Here is a 6,630-nt window from a genome sequence, read left to right on the forward strand (position 1 = left end):
TCGCAACCTAATGATGTTGATTTTAATCTGTGACAGTTTGGGTTATGAACAACATATTTTACCGAAATAAAATGGTTGAAATCAATATCAGCTACCATTTTAATTTGCTTCTTTTTGTTTAAATTAGATTTCACGTCCTTACATCGAAAAACATGACATCTTGTCATGTTATACTGACAACGGGCCACCCAGTCCTTACCGCCATTGATAAAGATCAAGCAGAGCTTAACATGTACCGATCAATAGGAAAGCAAATCGTTACTTACTAATAGAAAAAAAAAGACATGCATACCCCCAGCTTAGTTGCCTACCACTATCACACAAAGGTGTTAACCGTTTTTATCCCCCGCGAAACGCGTTTGTAGGGGATATTAATTTGGGTTCCGTCCGTCCATGGGTTCGAGGGCTTTTCCGGAGCATAACTTCAAAACCGTTAAACTCAACCCAACAAAACTTTCTGTATATATTAAGTTAATGCCCCAGTTGTGCCTTTTGCTATTGACGACATTTCATTATATATAGTTGTGTGTCAACATGGAAACATATCTGAAAAAAACCATAAATCTAGTGATTACTTTCCTTTCTGGGCTACAACTTCAAAACCACAACACTCGACCCCACAAAACTTTCTGTATATATTGGCTTAGTGCCCTAGTTGTGTCATTTATTGAGGACATTTATTGATTTTTTTTCTGTTACAATCAAATTTCTCGATTTCTTGTGACTTTTTGAATTGCTCCGGAGATTATAGAATGTTGTATACATTTATTCATGGACAATACCAAGCTCTATTCGAATATCAACAGTCAAAACACACAGGATCTACATCAAAATATTAACTCATACTATAAGGTTTGCTATACAAGATATATTTATATACACTGTAAATATATAATGCTGAATTTAAGTAGATGTGAGAAAATTTATTTGGTAATTGACAAAAGAAGACGTTACATTTTGCACTAGCGCTTTCACTGTATTAGATCTTCAGGTGATAGTAGCGGACATAATTGAGTGATGTCACAAATTGTTACTCCGTTATATACAAGTATATATATCATATGATGGTTTTATACCAACAGCTAGGTGCGGGGGTTATGCCACGCTTTGCGGCTCCTTGTCATTCTTGCACCACATATGCTGGGCATGCTACCTACAATGATTGTAGAGCAGCGGAACCTATTCAGCACCTAAAGTATCTCTAAAGGGTTTATGTGACCATCACAGGAATCGTCAATAAATCTATCATATATTAACCTTATAGTTGTTTTCTAGCAGCCAACTCTATCAGATTGATATCTAGCTTGTTTATTGGTAAACGTTCTCTTGCTGTCGATAATTTATTTTCGTTTAAACTGCTTCATTTCTGCTTATTTCAGCACCCAGATTGAAAGGATGGCAGACAAATGTAGCAATGAACAGACCGAGAATATCGTATCTGAAGAAAGCCTTACAACAGCTATAGAATATTTGAAGGAGGAAAAAATGTTTTGTTTTATACACCAACATAATGAAGTATCCATGTTCTGTAAATCATGTGATCGACTTGTATGTACATCATGTGTCATAGCTGGGGATCACTCTAATCACAAATTTTGTGAAATTGATGATATAATCACAGAAAAACGGGAAAAGTTCAATGAACGTATGAATAAAACACAGGAAGAAACCTTAAGAACACTACAACAGAATATCAGAATCGTAACAATGCAGAAAGAAAATGTGCGCAAAAATTGTAAAAATGTATCGGCCGAAATCGACGACAGAAAAATGGAACTATCACAAATGCTGGAATCTTGGAGTCAACATCAACAATCCATTGTTACAACACAGCAGGAAAAACAACTTCAAAACCTGGACAAGTCCCTTCTCGAAGCAGAAAGATGAGCGATTTTTGAACATTTTTGAAAAAATCCGTTGAGCAGTAAAGATTTTGACGGCAAGAAGCTTGTATATGTCTTAGAAATATTTCAAAAAGCCACCAGTGCGTCAACCAGGAATATGTCTGAATTTTCTCTTGAAGGGAATGAGGTGACATTCACAATGGAACCAGGGACTGCTGACCATTTGGAGAAGTGGTTTGGCCATGTGACTGGAGTTGTTTCTGAAAGCAATCCCGAGAAAATCATGAAGTTCAAGTTTTGTGATTCACAAATCAATCAAATGTCTCCAATTGATGCAAAGAGGGCATTTGTAGTCACAGAAAACAAGCTATACCTTGTTGATTCGACAGAGGTTGATTGCACCTTGACGAACTTCGAACCACTGATGACCAATGTTAAATACATTACTCCAATGACAGATCGTGGAATATATGTCCAGCAGACAGTTACGTAATCAAACGAGTCACATCAGATGGACAAGTGCGCCATTTTGCTGATTTTAAACATGACCAGTTCCATCCATCGCAAAGTCTTCGCATCTCGCACACCGGCATGATTCTATCCGTCAAAAGGTTTGATGATTCTTTCAGAAACAATATAATGATGTTTCAAGAATATGACAAGAACGGCGTTAAATCAAAAACCGTACAAAATATATGTTGCCAATACAAAGAAGATTTCATCTACAGCGTCCACACTGCAGAAGCCGTCTATGTTCTGAATACTTCCAAAGAACTTCCAACAAAGCCGTACCAACCTGGATGTGTCGCTAATGTTGAAACAGCAACAAAATACAAGGGAGTTATAGGACCAGATCCGGCCAATACATTCCATCCAAGAGGGCTATGTAGAGATCAAGACGACCATCTGATTGTTTCGGACTTCTGGAATCACGCCATACACAAGTTAACACGAGATGGAAAGTTCCAGAAGTTCTTGATGACCGAAGATGAAGGACTGATGTACCCAACTGCAGTTGGAATCGATAACTTAAACTGGTTATGGATTGCTCAAAGTGATGGACACATCCACATCAAATACATTCGGTAAAAGTGGGCGTAACTGTGGCCTTCAATGAGAACAAGTAACACCAGAGGTCTGATGGGGTAACGGTTACTTCCAACTCCATCCTAGCAAAAACGGATTCTATCTCTCATCAGACAGATTTAGAAAATAAAAACCCATTATAGTGATTTCATACCAAAGAGACAAATACTTGAACATTCACAAAACTGTTAAAAAACATTTGTTGAATACTCTTAAGATGCAAAGGAATGGATATATATATTGTATGTAGCTGCTGACAATTCAATGACAACCAACTGAATGAACTTTTGATACACAAGCAAGATATGAAAATAAATGTCATGACAGATATTGTGCATCATGAATACTATCAGAAGTGATTACATGTTTTTTAGTCAGTTACTTGTGGAACATTGAGCACAAGGAAGAGGTAGATTTCCTCCCTTAGATTTAAAATTTTAGATTAAATTTCAATTTTCAACTTCGAGAAAATTGTGGTCATATGAACAAGAAGTTCGAAAATGTTAATTTTTTTGTCTCAACTGATGTAGATGATTGAAAGTTACCAATTAGGTCAGTTTAAGTGTATCATTTGTAACAAATTTATAGTACTTTGTTATTTCCCCTTGGAAACTTTTGAATCATGGCCCCTAGCTAAAACAAATTCCTACTTTTGAAGTCAAAGATTTTAGAAAAAATTAAATTTGTTGTGTTACCTACATTATGATAGAGCTACACGTGCATGAACTTTTTTTTAACTGTATTGTAATTTTAAATGTCTGGATGTTGTTTTTTTTGTCACCCAAGAGAAAATTTGTGGATGGTTTTAAAGGTTATAGATTGTCATTCCATATGTACTTTTCATCTTTTTTTATACAACATTAATGGAATCATCCTTTTAAATTGAATTATCATAATTGCTATTTTTGGGGGGACATGTATGGCTTCAGCTTATGCCAATAATATCTAGATCATGCATATTCATGAAAAAGTATGAAAAGAAATTTCAAGTACAAGTATATGGGATGTTGTCCTAGTGGGCAAGTTACTGTCTTTTAATCTTTGATGTTGTCGCAGTTTGGGCTGAAAACAACTTATCTTACATATATATTACTTAGTTATTTTTTATCTCCATAGATACTTGTATTAGCTGATTATTACCACATATGCGTTTTTCTTCCATAAAATTCCATAGATTGGACACTGTAGATAATCCTATTGATTTTGTTTTCAGAATTTTTGGCACAAACAATATTTGTTAAAACATTTATTCAGTTCATTACAGTAAGTGGTTCAGATATCAAGTCATTATTACCCAAGAAAATAATAATAATAAAAACATCCATGCTATAAATTCAAGCAAAATGTTGATTATATTTTGATCCACTTATTAATCAGTTTCATCAAGGGAATGTGAAACGTGTACATGTAGATACAAAATGTACATATTTTCTGGCAAATTATCATCTTGAAATATATATACATATTATTTTCAAATTAAATCAAATTGATTTTGAGACTTGAATTGTTCAGTTTCTGAAGTGAGATAACTGAAAATGTTGAGTTTCGATGTGCCTTAAAATGCAGCTCAAGCCGAAAGGCTTGAATGGGCTTTTTTTCATGACATTAAGGAACTTATTGAAGTGGTGCATTATTTTGTTAAGAGAAAGTATTTAGTTTTGTCTTGTATCAACATGATGTTGGGTGATGGGAACTTATCTTTAGAATACAAAAAGTACTTGGTGTATTAACATAACTGGTAGATTGTGTGCAAGACTAGTTCATTGTTTCAAGTGAATTCATTTCTTTCATTCATAGTGTTTTCATAATGATATTAAAGACTGTTTGATGCTTTCAGCTGTTTGATTCATTTTGAGAACCAACATTCAGAATGTAAGTATCCTACAACAAAAGGCCAAGAGGGCCTGTATCGCTTACCTGGATCTTTATGACCAACAGTACTATATCTGTGCATATGTTTCACAGTAGATGCTTAAAGCAATATGACAAATTACTCCATATGGGTTCTGTCACTTAGTCAACCCCCTCGTCTGTGCAAAGTTGAATTGAGATTTTCTTATGTTTCCAGTTAAATATAATTGATAGCTTTCTTTTAAATCAAGGAAAGAAGATGGTCAAACAATATAGCAGAAAAATTCTTAGTTATAGCTGGACAGATGACCCAGGACAGCAGAAGCTTACTTGCCCTTTAGATCATTGTTTACAAACACAGATACAACATATTTGAGACTTGCACAATATATAGCAACAATTAAATATAAAGACAGGAAAAATTAAGGTACATATAATTATAAACCATAATCCTAACTCAAAACCAATAATAAAACATTTCATGCATATCATTAGTGATGCCACCATGGTCAGTGAAGCCCCGGTTACTGGAGATATACTGATAACAGTTTACTGCAGGCCCCTAAATACTGCATAGCAAATAGGATCAACTTAGAATTTCTTATTTATTTATGCTATAATTATGAAATAAAATGTAGCTCTTGCAATTCTCTTTCCGATCATGTTTTCTGTATTTTAATGCTGTGAATAGAGCATAAGTAATTGGCTAACATGTAGTTTTTCTCATTACTTAGCTCAAGTCTCTCAGACCTCCAGGGAGCTTGGCCTAATCTACTTTTCGGAACAGTGTGACATCACATGAAAGGTCTTTATAATTTATTCCAAATTATGCCAAGAAAATTTCCAGCCAAATATATTCCTTTAATAAGTCATTGGAAGGTTCTACACATTTGTATATAAACCTTTACTGGCCAAATATGATAGCCTTTGGTCAATCAGAAGTTGTTAATGATTTTACCAAATTTAAACCCCAGTGACCTTAAATATTTTTATGGGTCAAGTTATTTTTTCACACACTATGTGGGCACCATAAAAGGAACCTTTTGGCCAAATATTACGACTTTTAGCCTTTTGGTTAAGCAGAAGTTGTTCAAAGGTTTAACGCATTTGACCGTTGTGACCTTCAATATGGTTCAAGGTCATTTCTGTTTTCAAATATTACCAGGCATCATTTAGAACCTATTTTAGAATAACATCACTATCCTAGATAGTTGGTTAGTCAGAAAAAGTCATTTAAAGGTTTTAACACCTTTGACATCTGTGGCCTTGAAGATTGGTCAAGGTAATTTCTTTTAGCAAACTTTGTTGGGCTTGATCAAAGGAACCTTCCAGCCATATATAATGATTCTAGGCCTTCCGGTATTTTCGAAGAAGTCGTTTAAAGGTTTTAACATGTTTGACCTCTGTGACCTTGAATATGGGTAAAGGTAATTTCTTTATGCAAACTTTGTTGGGCTTGATCAAAGGAACCTTCCAGCCAAATATGATAACTTTAAGCCTTTCGGTATTTCAGAAGAAGTCGTTTAAATGAAAAGTTGATGGATGCAGGACGGACGCCAGATGCTGCGCTATGGCATAGACTCACTTGGCCAGGTGAGCTAATAAGTCCAGGTCATCAAAAAATGACCTTTTATGTCCTGGATGGGCTTAATCAAGACAAAAAGCCTAGGATGTCAACACGTTACTTCTGACTCATTTTAAGGGGTGGGCTTATTACAGGTCAATAAGCCTAGGAGGTCAACACATTATTTCAAACTCATTGTCGGGGGTGGGCTTATCACAGGACAATGGAATTAATTCTATTGAAAAGCAATATACACTGCTGGTGAATATAAGACATTAAAATTGA

General features: G+C 35.0%; 1 pseudogene; it reads left to right on the forward strand.

Moving 5' to 3' along the window:
- The first annotated feature begins 1,395 nt into the window (after positions 1-1,395).
- LOC132550317 (uncharacterized) lies at positions 1,396-2,933 on the forward strand (annotated as a pseudogene).
- The last annotated feature ends 3,697 nt before the right edge of the window (positions 2,934-6,630 follow it).

The sequence above is a fragment of the Ylistrum balloti genome, unplaced genomic scaffold, assembly GCF_031769215.1.
Source record: "Ylistrum balloti isolate Yb309-2 unplaced genomic scaffold, AGI_CSIRO_Ybal_v1 Utg370120, whole genome shotgun sequence".
In the NCBI taxonomy this organism is placed as follows: domain Eukaryota; kingdom Metazoa; phylum Mollusca; class Bivalvia; order Pectinida; family Pectinidae; genus Ylistrum; species Ylistrum balloti.